General features: G+C 39.8%; 1 protein-coding gene across 1 annotated transcript in view; it reads right to left on the reverse strand.

Annotated features, from left to right (window-relative positions):
• Positions 1-14,814, reverse strand: part of LOC143360263 (1-phosphatidylinositol 4,5-bisphosphate phosphodiesterase epsilon-1) — a 128,438-nt gene extending 113,624 nt beyond the window's left edge. The window contains exon 1 of the mRNA XM_076798957.1: positions 14,434-14,814. The gene's annotated coding sequence lies outside the window, so the exon portion shown is untranslated. The remainder of the gene's footprint in view (positions 1-14,433) is intronic.
• Between the last annotated feature and the right edge of the window lie 337 nt (positions 14,815-15,151).

Genomic DNA, 15,151 nt, shown 5'->3' on the forward strand with positions numbered 1-15,151 from the left:
TAAACGTTCCTGACGATTGTACTATTTTAAATTAAGCCCAATTATTTCTGTAATGAACGCATAAAATCCGGCAGTTGTAATTGCAAGAAATTTCGTAGTGACAATCTCCGGAAAGCGGGGAGCCACGCGACTTATGCGGTTTCATAAGATATTTAAAGTCGCACCTGACACATTTAGGCGAAGAGTCGAGGTTCAGATTAAAGGTAGAGACGCCCTTCATTAAACTTCCACTAACAGTTCCAGAATTCTCTGGTTACGTGCTTTCCCGTATAGAACAAACGATGCAATCACGTATCTGAAATCGATAACTGCATCGGCAGCTAAGCTCAACTTCCTCGACGTCGGAATAAAACAATGAATTAGCATTCCTCAAGATCACTATTTCGAATAGCCTTCGACCCCCCAGCGGATCTGCGAATTCGGCGAAAGCCTGAACATTGAGACCATAATGAAATCCACGTTTTATTTACTCTTTCTTCCTTCTTTTTTAACTGCTCGAACGCGATGCGAATATATTTTTCATTTCGTAAACAGTCAAATAAATATTCCAACAATTATTTGAATGTATTTATATTATTGTTTCTCAGTTCTTTCGATACGAAGAGAAATGCAATTCTGCTTAAAAATATTGAATTTGTAAATTACTGTAAACAATTTCGCCTGTAAATATTGCACTCACGAATATGTAAAAATGCGGACGAATCGTTTGCGATTATAATTTCTATTCCTGTTGGGAAAAAATTAAGCAAATTGTTTATTCGATTAATTAACAAAGAAACTTTTGTCCTTAGAATTGGGTAAATAAATGTTTCATTCTTGCATATCAGCAGAAATTAATAGTACTTTTTCCTATTAAATCAATAGTGTTTCGATTTGTTAAATTAGAATATTATTTTCATTTATTAGATTAACAGTAGTTTTACGGATTTACGTACAGTAAATTGTGAATGAATTCGTTAATAGTCCAGTAGTACGCCAGTGTTAATTAGCTTTGTTTACCATTATTAGCCTAACAATAACCACTGTGTTTGGCACCGTTGAGAAATGCAAACAGCTGAGAACTGTACAACCTGATCTAGCTGTTTACTGTGTATTAAACATTCGAACTGGTTGTTTAATTAGCTCTTTATCACTATAATTGTAGCACCTGCTCTTTACTCCTTCTGCATTCACTTTATATACTTGCGCGAAAACGTGTAATAAATATAATTATTAAAAAGAAATTATTTGCTGAAACGATTTAGTCAAAACGCAAAGATTAATCACAACAATTTTATACAGTAGAGAATAAAATGTATACAAATCGAGACAACAAAATCAATCTACATGGTGTTTGCTGTCGCCAATTTTGGAAAACATTTCGTTGAAATTGTAAACTCCACTGAGCCACCGGTAATCCCTGCTTTCTGCTATCTTCCGCTCCGCCTAGGCGATCGCACAATGCGAATAATAACAACACCTACGCAGTGCCCATTCATCGGAATGCATAACAATCCAAAATGGAATATTTGTGATGCAAAGTGCAGATATAATTTCGATTCCTCCCTGCCACCACCACCATACCCGCGAATCGATCGTAACATTGAAATCTGATTACGATTGATTCGATGCCAAGATAATGGCAATTTTTGCGAAATATTTCGTACATTTTAAAAAATATTTTACATCACCGATAAAGGTCAGAGAAAAATTTCAACAATTTTAGGAAATAATACTCGGTGACTACCATAAGATCAAGATTTAAGGATCCGAGAAATAAATAAAAAAGCTGGCGCTTATATTGGTCTAAACCTTAATAAATTAATTTTCGAGATTACAGTGTCGATTAGAGATGGTCGAACGATCGGCCAAGCCTAACCGCGATCGGGCCCCGGCCATTCGCCCATTCGGGGAATAGCTGGCGCGGAAAGTAAAGGTTAATTTCCGTGGATAATTGCATAACTTAATATTTCGTTGGATTCATTAGGGTTGTAGTGAGGCGTGGCGCAACTCGCCGCGCCCGAGGTATCCCGTATTCGTCTCTTGTTTCAAGTTACGATGTCGCGGCATAGAATATTTATGGTGTTCACCTAGCCTTCCGCCATCGTTGCCGGAGGGACACACCGTGGTCTCTATGAATATTTAGAAAATTAAATTCGTCCAACTTCGCGATCCCCCCTTCCCCGCGCGACTCTGACTACGCCCACGCACGCGCTCGAATTTGCAAGCGAGAGCAGCAGGATTCTTAACAGATCGCTAAGTATAAGGAATTATGCCATTTAAGAATGGCTAACTAGCCTTCGTCCAGCTACCTTAAGCGACGAGAGATAAAAGAGGCGAAAACCCCTACTTTCCGAAAGATTACATTTTATCCATTTACGAGCACACTCGGAAATGTGCGTTAACCGTGTATACGTGTGTTCCCTTTTTTTTTTCTCGTTTTGTTAAAGCTGTTATAATTGCGTGATTATTTTTAACCGAGGCGCGTCCAGAGACGGTTTTATTGGCTCGAGAAAGCTGGAGGAAATTGGACAAATGTGGAACAGCGACGTTTCACAGTTTCTGAAAAATTAAATTTCGAAATTCCAAGCACATTTTTCCCCGAATTATTTTTAAAGTCCTCACGAGGGGCAACTGTAATTAATTTCGTGCGTTTTGCGAAACAAGCGCGGTCGATTGAAATATTTACGGTTCCCCGGCATTTCCACGGCTCGAGAAAAGCTTTTCTATATCACCGTGGAGAAATGTTTCATGCTCGACGGTGGATTATGTCCCTCGCACGACGGAGAATCTCCGACGAAACTATGTTAGACCATGATAACTCGTTTTTCGATTGAGTTATCCCGACGTCGGAGAGTCGGTATAATGTCACGGACAGGCTGTCGGCAAAACATTTACCAGCCGCGAAAAAATGAGGAGGGTGGATTCCATGGATTTTTACGTACGAGTGTACGAGGGGTTGCTCGCGCGCGCACAGCCGCCCCACTTACGTCTGCGCGTTTAGCAGACGAATCAACTCCGCTTCAACGTCGAAAACAGCCCCGAAATCTTCCCTTCAAGGCACCGGCCGCCAAAGAGAATCAACGTTTTAACAATTTTCGCGATACTAATGCGCCGAATACACCGACCATGGGACTCTCCACTTTGGCCGCGTTAGGCCACGTTATTGCATTCATTATGCGTCGATTCGGGTCGCCCATAATCTTCGGATTCTTGCGCCGAAATGAAACGTTGTTTCACTTTCAAGTAGAGATCGAAATAAAACTCGAGGGGTGATCTCAGGTGAGAAATTATTGGGAGTTTAATGAAGGGACTGATAAAGAAAATTTACTTTGACAGTTATTACTGTTTTGACTCGTCTGAATATTTATGAGTCGAAAAGGGGGTATTGTTATTTATTTTCTGCGATAATTTAGCAGAAACGATTAGGGAGACGGTGAAGGAACCGAGAAGGCAACAACGCGTCATTATGCTCATCACGAGTAGAAAAGGTGCGCAATAGACCAGACACATTAGCCGGTCGCAGCTGAAATCACGTTCGTCGCGACGAATCTTTTCATTTCATTTTTTTTTGGTAAACGAAACTGGTTTGTACGCAGTATATTTTTGGAAAAAGAGAGTCTCGACGCCAACGCTGCGAGCGCATTATTGTTTTCAAAATGAATATTAGACTTGACGTTGCCTTTTAATGACCGTAAATCGTTGTCTAATTTTATTCATTTTGTGTTTCGTATTTAGAAGCATTTAAAATGAACAGGTCCAATTGAAAATGGATACGTGGAACAATATATTTGCAGAAAAAGAACTTTTAAAAACTATAGTTTCTTTTTAGAAAAATTGTTATTAATAGCAGGAGCTATTCTTTAATGTGTTCGATTAAAAAATTACCCGTTCAACAGTTCAAATTTAAGGTAAAACAAATAACTTCTTGCACGGACACTTCGCAATAAAAGTCAACGAACCAGCCGCCGTAAATTGCTTCGAAAATGAAAGAGATTGACAGGTTAATTGAGCAGCATGCGTATAAAAAAACAAGACTGTAAGGGTCACAACGGAAAAATGGGGGAAACAATAATATGGACCGCGCGTCGTTGCCAGTTATTAATTAATGTATTGGCTTTCGGTAATCGATAAGCACGACAAAACAACGGGCACTGGATCAAACTTCGATTATTCATGCGATGCAAAACCAACTCCTGCATATTTTATCTTTCTCCGATTACAAACGAAGCCTTTTTGCTCCCGATAAAAACACGGCCGAAGTGGAAAACGAGGAGACAGCCGCGCGAGAGAAAAACAAATCGGATCGGCAACACCGAAAGCTGGAAAAGCATTTTCCATGAATTTTTCAACAATGAATTAATCCCTTGGAATTAATCATTCTCAATGAATTTCTCTATTATTTTAAATTTTCGATTTTTTTCCACCGCATAATCAAAAGGTATTCTTCATCTGTTTTTGTAATACAATTTTTATGGATTTTAATGAATTAATGGATTCTCAACTCTTTTGGTATTACTATCTTGAAACTGATTTACCTTTAATTGCATGATAAATGACCGTCGTGGAACCGAAAAGTATTTACGATTCTCGAGAAATTGTGAAAATTTGAACTGTGATAACTTGGTTAAAAAAAATAGTAGGATGATAAATTTCGACGCATTTTAAAGCTTGAAGCCTTTACTTTTCCAGGCCATCGTTCATTTTTCTCCAGGATACTTGTGCAAGATGTAGCAGGTGAAAAGCTGAGGGCAGATTTCTGGTCGACAATGCTCAAACTTTCCGTTTCACTCTCGACTATAATGCCCTTCAATTAGCACATTTTTCGAATTACAAATTTCACCCATATTCTCCCTAATATTCGTCCGAAATAATTCACGTTTGCCGGAAGTGGTAATAGCGCAGCCATTTCGCGTGGCCATTCCGGGAAAATGGTGGACGGGTGCATGAAATTTAATGTACATACGCGGCACGGTGCAGCATAATTTTTCAAAGAAATCAGATCAACGAAAATTTTCCATGGACGGACGTGACTTCCTTAATAGTCATTTCAAATTTTTCGCGGTACTAACAATTTGTCTCCGCGTCGATAAGGGAGGAAAATTGAACTGGCATGATTTGTTGCGATACGGTAAAACTAGAAAACGAATTAAAATATCAGTGGTCACGAGCGTTTCCTGAGAAGGTTTTAATTCGCTAAAACCCAGGTTTCAAACGCCTTTCTTGGTAAAAGTATTGCGTGTTACCTGCCCATAATTTCTTCCTTAGGGAAGTGTCATTAACGGAATTACCAACTAGTTCATATGCGTGCACGGACACGACGCTATGGGAAATAAGGTCAGAAGAAAGCTTTATTTTTAATTAAGGGGCTAAACTGGCTCGCACTGTGCAATCGAAACCAGCTACTTCCCGCAGGCTTAACCGTCCGATTCTGAGCGTTAGTATGAATCGATTTGTACACTTCTTTCGGCAACAAATCATCCGAAGCATCAAGAAACGTCATAATTACACAGAGTCATAATTACTTTGTGCAGAATACAAATTTTCTACCTGGATTGCAACAAACTGAAATAAAAATTTATTCTCTGGCGCAATAAGATAATGTAACAGTATTTTTAATTCTTTGTCATTCTTGTTCAGCTTAATAAGATAATTATTACAAGAAGAGGGAAATTTTTATTGTGCTCCTGAGGATATAATCCTGTTCGTTTCGATACGCAAAAGGAAAATTCATTTGATTGCAGCTCGAAAAAATTTGCATAAACATCCGCAAGCTAGTTAGAAGATTCTCGGATGAACTGAAAATTTGAGAAGTTAACGAGATCTCGGAGGAGATAGTGTTTGCGGGAGATCCTCAGCTATCAGCCGAACAATTATGGGCTCTCGAACTACCGCAGCCAATCGCAAACACTTCCGGGAAAGACCTGTCGCAGCTTTCTAAATTATCGACGCTTTCCACGCGAATTTTCTTACGAAATACTATTAACAAAATATAACCGAGAAAACCACCGCAACTTTGTAAAATAAAGTTGGTCAAGTTTTCAGCAAATTTCTAAAATAGAAACCGCAATGTCTATTCTTTATCCGAGTCGAATTCGTTCCTAGACGCCCAATGTGACAATAGATGACAATAAAAGATTCTAGCGACGTAAAGTTTGTGACGGTAAACTGCATCGGTGAAAGCGAAAAATAAAAATGAAATAAGACGAGATATGAAATTGAAACGAAATCAGTCGCGTTGTTCGCGCATAATAAAGCGACACGGGGAGCGTGGAATTTTTCGAAAAGCGGAGAAAAGTGTGTCAAAACGACGCGAGGGACGGATCAGCGTGAAAATTTTCATTTTGCCGGACCTCGTGAAGCTGAGAATTCGCTATAAACCACAAAGATCCACAATTTGAGCGTCCCGTGTTCACTGTCGGGTAAAATGATATTCGAAATGAAAAATATCAGACATTTTCAAAAGCTACTTCCTAGATTGCTCTAGAATACGGATATTCCATTGTCCGAGGCATCGATTACACTTGATTACTTACGTTTGATTACTCGCGCGATTCGCCGCCGAATGAACTCGCCTTGCGAGCGAGTGACGATCGCTTTGGTTACTCGCTGCCATGCGGACTGACTGTCCTTATCGATTACGCCATTGCGAGAGCCACAGGGCCAACCCCACTTGTATCACGATTTACGGGCCACCCTGTGCAACCCCCGTTTTCCCCACGAATTAGTTTTTTTTTCGCTGGAACTCGAGAATTCGGACGGGGGCGGTATCGTACCGGTCATTTTTTACAACGGTCACGCGAAAAATCGCGATTTTCGATTATTTCCTAATTTTCAAAGTCCACACGGATAAGGATTTCAACGGGTTTTATACACTCACGGCAAACGTAAACGAAATGCAAAACTGTGGATAAATAAGAACTTCGGAATGCCGTTACATTGTTCCGAACTTATTAAAATTAGCTGGAGAAGAAATAGATTTTCATTCAACTTCCGTTTCTCGCGATGGAAAAGTTTTATTTCGCACAAAGATCTGCAGTCTGCTTGCAACTTTTTAACGATGTTAAATTCAAATGCGAAAACCGGTGTGATATAATGTCGAATTGTTGTAGAAATGTAATGGTATGATTATACAATGTTATAAATGCTTGTTTGTAACATTAATGTACTGTTATACGAATAAGTAAATACTGTAAATGCGCATAGGGTTTTGGCGTGCTCGAAATGAACAATAAACGCGAACTACCTTTCTAGTGTAACCGGATTCGCGAATATCTGAACACAAAGAGTACAGTGTTAATTATAATTATTAATGCAAACTGTTACTAATAATAATTTGTTAATCATCTCAGACCCGTTCACTGCGAATTTAAGCGCTGCACTAGAAACTAGAAATACACATAACTCGAAACGTATCTATTGGAAGAGCCATCAACTGATATAAACACGTCACAAGATTAATTATCTGATAGTAATTTCGAGTCGATATAGTTCTGCAAAAATCTTCTGATAAATGTCTAGTCATAAATTTTCAATTATATAAACACCAACCCTTTTTAAAACATATTGATAGAGCATTCGATTTTTTAGTTAAACAAGATTGATGTTCGAACGTTCACATAGGGTGTGCAAATAATTAATTTACTATTGTGAAAAGGGTGAATTTTTCTAAAGAAATTAGTCTTCTTTTTTTCACGAGTATTGTAACGGATAAAATATTTTTAAAGGACGAGGTGTATGTTTATGTATGTAAAACGTATAGAGTACTGCTTTTAACATTGCTCTATTGCGTTTACTCACTTAGGCTAACTCCTCCTGACCTCCTTTCTTTTCCGCTCCGCTCTTACTGTCACCCTCCTGCTGGTTCCAAACTCGCTTTGTCAGACTATACATTATTCACACGTGCTCCATCTGTTCGTCGAAAGTATGTGAACGCAAAGAGACCGGCCAAAATAAGTTATTATTAGATCGCGAATGTTTATGCAATAATACGAACAAATCCTCGGAGAACCCTCCCAACAGTTCGATAAAGTGTGACATAATCTTCAGTTATTCCTCATCCAATTATTCGATATGCAAAATGAAATTCTGACTTCATTTTTATTTGTAAGACATTGAATGTTGATTTTGTTACTCGGTACACTTAGTTTATCTACAGGAAATATAAAACGGTTACTAGATTTTTATTAATTAAACGTATAAAACACTTGTTTGTCTGTAGAATGTATAATATATTTATTGAATATCTGTCTGTGAAATCCAGGAACTATTTATTAATCTTCTATCTATAAAATCTACAATATATTCATGAAACATCTGTCTGTAAAATCTAGAAGGAATTTACTCAATATCTGTTTGTAGAATCTATAAAATATTCATAACTGTCCATGAAATCTAAAGAGTATGTATTAAGTGTCTATTTGTAGAAGCTATCGGACATCCAGCTGTACAATTTTCTAAATATTTATCACTAGAGTTTCATCGAGAATATTAATTTTGTTGTTCGTCTTTTTCCACTGAAACGATATAGCTTCGGACACGTGGAAATATTAATATTGTAGAAGGAAATCGATAAATTTGATACATCGACTGTCAGGCGCATAGTTGACGAGAGCTGGCAATGAACAATTCGTGTATCGATTTCGTAAAACGGACGCAACCGGTAATGCGAAGGTTGCCAAATTTCGAAGCGTGCTACATAAATTTCGAACAAAAATTACGGTACCACCTCTGCAATTTATATCGGCAGAATATGTTTGCAATGCTGCATAAAGGCTGCAGCTGGTGGGTCTCGTGTTCAACAACCGTTAATCTATCCCTGCAATCGCGTCGAACTTGATTCTACTCGAAAATGTTGAGCTACTAATGTTTCCGTTCTCAGTTGCCCTGTTCCATACTCCACGCACACACTGGGTGTCCCCAAAAATGTCCACGAAAATCTAAGCACTATGACGTCTCCATACACGTAAAAACTTCGGGTCTGAAATATCACTGATAACAGCCGCTATGAAACAATATTATTTAGCGAAAAATTTAGCAAATATGTTACTACAAAAATTGCGGATTAAGAATGAATTATATATTCTCCGGTGGACAAGTGTGAACCTGTTGAATTTTGGTTAACAAACGAACCAACGCCCATAAAATGTTCAAACACGCTGTACCTCGGTGTCAAATAACCGAAGCGTGACAGGTGGATGTAGACACTCGCGAATGACTGTGTACAGCGTTTCACTGAGCTCACCTATAGTGCTTTTAACATTGTTATCCTTCCAAAATATAGCTTGAAAGCCCTGAAAACAAAGCTTTTAACCTTTTTCTTATTTGCCTGAGAAATAAAAACACGTTTCGATAACAACACGTGGCAACAGCTTCCGCTAAAAACTCGAAACTTTCGGTCAACGATAAAACTAAAGCATCAGGGGCACGAGTAATGTCGTCCCTAGATTTTTATTTAATAATATTTATTCCACATAACATTTCCTCTAAATTATATAATTCCAGACTGAGCAATATTTAATCTATACTAGGAAAAGCAGACCAAGCAATATTAAATTTAATGTTTTAATGTAACCCTTAGTACAGGGTGTCCCAAAAAAGTTATACTCCCAGGAAAAGATTCCTAAGGTCATTCGAAGTAACTTTTTCCTTTGCGAAAATCTTCTCCGTGGCTTTGTTGAGGAGTTATTAAGGAAAAACACGGACCAATCAGAGCGCGGCGATGGCGGTCCCGCTGAGCGTTGGCATTGGCCGAACCGGACTCCGTCCGCTGTAGCTATGCTCTGATTGGTCCGTGATTTTCCCTTAATAACTCCGTAACGAGGCAAGGGAGAAGATTTTCGCAAAGGAAAAAGTTACTTGAAATGAACTCAGGAATCACACCTATCAAGGAAGTATTTGGGACACCCTGTATATAGCATGTTTTCGGGTACAACTTCCGGTTATTAACTGTTCATTTAAACGTTTATATATTGGCAATTACCGATACGTCGATACTCGAATATTGAATTAAATTGAAAAATTGAATCTACAGTGTAACAATAATCATTTCCACCGGGGACAAACGATTATTCACGATTCGATGCACGGTACAACGTAATCTCTGTAACCGGCGTACAAATCTGCTGTGAATAATGTCCTGATATTACGCGTAATTTATTTCTAGTAGCTGCGCAATTATAATTATTGAACTTCATTCGCACAGTGTTTCAATAATGTCACAAATACGCCACCTACGGCTCGCGTAGTTACACTTTTAACAATTGTACAGCGGAAACTGTTGTTCACATACGGTCAGGGAAATTGCTTGAAATAATTTCAACTTCCCAGTAATAAAACTGGCAAACGGGCTGTTTACTTAACAATATTTATTGGCGATACTGTCGACATACCAACCTACTTAGTAAAATATATTTTAAAACGTACTTGGGTACAATGTATTGAAAAATATTGTCACATACCTTGAAGTTAGAATTTGGGGGAAACTTCTGTTCCAAAAAGAAATTTCTATGGGATATTTAAATGTTAAATTAATAATAGTTTTAATTATCGTAACTGCGAAGAAAATTATGCGACAAAGGGGTAGAGCAGTTCTCAGGTATGGATTTTTGAAAATTGCAGAATAATTGGCTGTAGAACTGTAGACTATTTTTTGAAAGTTCATTATCGTGTTATTGCTGTTCAGCTAACGAGGCATTCTATATGAACGCTGTTGCAGAAACGTATCTGCGCATCGATTGAGTTTTAAGGTTCACAATATTATCTGGTATAGAATTGGACAATGGCGGGACGAACTCAAACTCGGATAAGGAGATAGTTGATGCACAATGGCACGACAATAACAAGGAAATCGAATTTCTACCCTTTTGGCATACGCTGCATGCCCAATGTCGTCGGCAGTTCCACCCTAACTCGTTTATGGGGAATTTTCAGAAATAGTGTGATATCTCCCTTTCTTCAAAATTATTTTATATTTCCTATTGCCTCGTTCACACAAATTATTTCGTGATCACTTCGTTCATTTGAATTTGTAATATCTGATATTTTGAGACACATTGAATACAATTTTCTGGCGAAATATTTCAACTTTTAATATGAATTATTTTTTAATAAATTCGTTCCCATGAATGCTTAACACGGGACATTTTATTTTTACTGAATTTGTTTGCGGTCGACGCGCAAGCCCATCGATAACAGATGCGAGAAGCAAAATAAAGTGACGAAATAAAATAAAATTAATACCGACGTGATCGACACTTATCGAGTACGATAAAATTGCTTCGCCGTGTGTACCGAAGTGATTCCGATTGCAACGCGACGGAGATTTAAACAATTCTTCCCGGGGAGAATACGTATAAATGTTTCCCCAGTTCAATAACGGTTTGACATTTATCCAATACACAGTTACTAATTTCAAAACTCCCAATACCGTGAGAAACGTCGAAGCACGTGCACAGCTTCTATTTTTCGCGAATGCTTCTCTTGGCTGACACACAAGGGCCACCCACAGGCAAGAAGCGACTGTTCCCTAAAGGTGTACCCGCATCTCAATGCGCTTTATAAATATATTACAATCGAGAAACACCAACAACGAAATATTCTTCAAGTTCTCGGCACCGTACGTCGCCGCTCTGAACGAAAATCATTTGTTAATTGGACTCTAATTGGGTTGCGAAACGCGCGAAGAAGGAGCAAGATCGCCAGCGCAATTATCATTCGTTTTTGTTCTGTAAAATTAAAATATAAATTAATAGAGTCTCCGACATTTCGAGCCGAAATGCAAAACGGACTCTTAAATTTATGACGTTAGAAGGCGAAACAATTTCTTTCAACAAATGGACGATTCTGTGATAATTTTCCATCGAATGACAGTTCGGAACAACGAATCGAGCACCGAAGGAGTTTCGAATCCACAAAGCTAACGTCCGAAACAATTATTGCAACCCCTCGCGAATAGATCGGTGGTTTCGACCCTGTAACAGCCCTCCCAGCAATGGCAAACGTTTGACAACAATTTCGAGCAATAAATCAAACACAAAGGACAGGACAAGTTTCGAAACAAAGATTCCTACGGACCAGCCAGGTGATTGCAACGTTCTAATAACTCACCTAGGAATTACGATGTTTTATAACAGCGTACACAAATTCAATCACTCGCAAATGACCCGGGAAATTTATCAAGTCAGAAGTTAAACATGTTTTACAATTTCCCCGGACAAACAGGCGACTTCGACGGTGTAATAACTCTTTTGGGAATTACAAGCTTTGGCATTAATTTATTTTGCGAGCTTTACGAAGTTCTCATTGAATTTATTGCGACGACCCGAACAAGTTTCACTATTTCTTCGCATAAATCAATTACTTCAACGCTATAGCAATTCTTCGCTGGACTTCATTTAGAGCAGTAGACCCAGTGTAACAGTTTCCATCATTATTCGTTGGGAAAAGAAATAAATAATATTAACTCTGTGGCAGTTGTGGGAATTGTAATAATTTACTAACAATAAGGAACTGATACAATTTTTTCAGTCTCCCAGGAATCAAAACTTTTGACACTGATTTGCAGTGTAAAATCAACAGCAGAAGAGTATTAAATTTCTGGCGAGATCCTAATCGCGCTCAATTATTTCTCCAATAATTCGATCGTTTTAACCCAATTAGGCTCAAGTTGCAAAAGGAGTCCGAAATTTGCAAGACTAATATTTGACATAAAAAAAAAACAATCCTAAAACAGTGTTCCCAGAAGTTGCAATGTTTTGCAGGAATTTAGAGCAATAGATCATCCGCGAAACAAGTTTCAAATCTAAGGAACTATCAGCCGAAACAAGTTTCGCACTTCCTTCGAATAAATCAGTGATTTCAACTCCGCAGAACCTCCCCGAGGATTTGCAATGTTTTGCAACAAAATTTACAGCAATACATCACTTGCCAAACAAGTTTCAAAATTTGTAGCAACGGCCGGAACAAGTTTCACAATATCTTCAAACGTAATAAGCGGTTTTAACCCTTGCCCTCCTCGGTCACAATTTACGCATGATGCACACGTCCCACAAATCTTTCATTTTCACATAGAAATTCAAATGTGCTGTGGGGACAAAGAACAAGTTTCACACTTGAACGGTCCCCTTTAGAGACTACGTCCTTAAAGATCACAACATTTTCCAAGAGAGCAACAAATTGCCAGGGAAAGTAGTACCAAAGTTTTTGTAAAATGAACAATTCAAATGTGCTGTGAGGACAGAAGAAAAATCCCAAAAACAAGTTTCAGACTTGAACGGTCCCCTTTAGAGACCACCAGTGTCCTTAAAGATCACATTTTCCAAGAGAGCAATAAATTTATAGGGAAAGTAGTATCAAAGTTTTTGTAAAATGAACAATTCAAATGTGCTGTGAGGACAGAAGAAAAATCTCAAAAACAAGTTTCACACTTGGACGGTCCCCTTTAGAGACCACTAGTGTCCTTAAGGATATAACAGAACAAGTAATTTACCAATTAACTAATTTGCGACTAATTTGGAAAGTATCATCGAAATTTATAAAAATGACAATTCGACTGTGCTGCAGGGACAAAAGAAAATTTAAAAAAAGAGGTTCCACGCTCGCTCCGATCAATTCCCAGTCCCCTTAAAGATCACAATTGCCCGGAGATCAGCGAGTCAACACGGGAACGCGTATCCAGGTGAACTATACGTGCCCGTAGGAACGAAAGAAAAACTCAGCCTACCTGGGCTCCGTTCGGGAGCAACGATTCCCGTTCGCGAAAACAGATTTCGCCCGTTATTCCGGTGACTTTTCACGCAACTCGAGAATGTCAACGAACACAAACACCGGGAGCGAACGAGAGAGAGAGAGCGAGAGAGCTCACGAACGAAAGAGCAAGGGAGAAAGAGAAAACGTTCGGCAGCAAAGGTCCTAGCATTTGCTAGCCGGATGATTCACCCTCTGTTATCGAGGGGTTGCGAAGGGTGCGGGGGATTCACCGCCGTCGAAAACGAGTGCATTCATTCCGTGCAATCTTGTTATAAAGTGTGTGTGTGTGTGTGTGAGAGAGAGAGAGAGAGAGAGAGAGAGACGCGCTCCGGAACGCGGGTCGAGAATCCGTCCGAAAAGCCCGACAATCCCGCAGCAATTACCGGCAATTATTCGCGCACCGTGTGGCCATCGAACGACCCGTGTCGATCATCGGCCGGATCGAATCGGGCCGGGCCGAGACGGGACGGTCCGTGTTATACTCACGTTGCGTGAACAATCCACTGTAAAACCGTGCAAGAAAACAGGGAGAGTGAGGGGGGAGGTATATGTGTGCGCTTGACAGAAGAGAAGTGAGACGATGGGAGTGAAAAGATCGAAGATCCTTTTTCCTCCGGAAGCGTCGGTGCAAAAAACGAAAAAACAACAAAAAACAAAAGAACAAAAAAACACCCACCAGTAAACAACACTGCTTTAGGTACTCACTCTAAGAGGCAGAGAAACACTTCGCGACTCTGGTCGAGGACTCGCGGTTCTCCTATTGTCCGAACGGGTTCGTCGTACAGCGGAGCGCACGAGGCTGCCGATTAGGGGGACAGCTTTTTTTGGACTGTGGACCGGAGGAGCAGAGAGAAAATAGAGAGACGCAAGAAAAGAGATAGGAAAGAGATAGAGAGAGAGAGAAAGAAGATATAGACACCGAGGAGTATAGATAGATGGAGATAGAAAGAAAGAGAATCCGAGGGGGAGGAAACGGGACGAGGCGAGAGTCCAGAGGTCCGACGCGGAGAGGGAAAACTTGGTGCAGACGCACTCGCGGTGAAAACACGTAAACGCACGGAAAAATCGACGTGCACGCGACGGCGGTCGCGACGATACTGCGCCCTATCGGACAGCCCTGCGCAAATATAATGTCACCCCTCTCCTGCGTTCCCGACCACACTATTCTCCGCGCCGCCACCGAATCGAACCCACCCCCTACCGTCCTTTCTCCCTCTCTTTCGCTTGCTCTCTACCCTCTTCGTCCTCTCATCCCTTCGCGCTCCAACAATCTTCCTGTATGTGGATGTGCAAACGTGCAGCTCTCCCGTGCTCCCGTGTGTGTGTCTATGTCTGTCTCTCTGTATGCGTCTTCTATTTTTTTTTCTCCTCGCTCTTTTTCGCGGCGTTGGCGACTCTTGTCACGCCACCGCACACCATGCAC

The sequence above is a fragment of the Halictus rubicundus genome, chromosome 13, assembly GCF_050948215.1.
Source record: "Halictus rubicundus isolate RS-2024b chromosome 13, iyHalRubi1_principal, whole genome shotgun sequence".
NCBI classification, from domain to species: domain Eukaryota; kingdom Metazoa; phylum Arthropoda; class Insecta; order Hymenoptera; family Halictidae; genus Halictus; species Halictus rubicundus.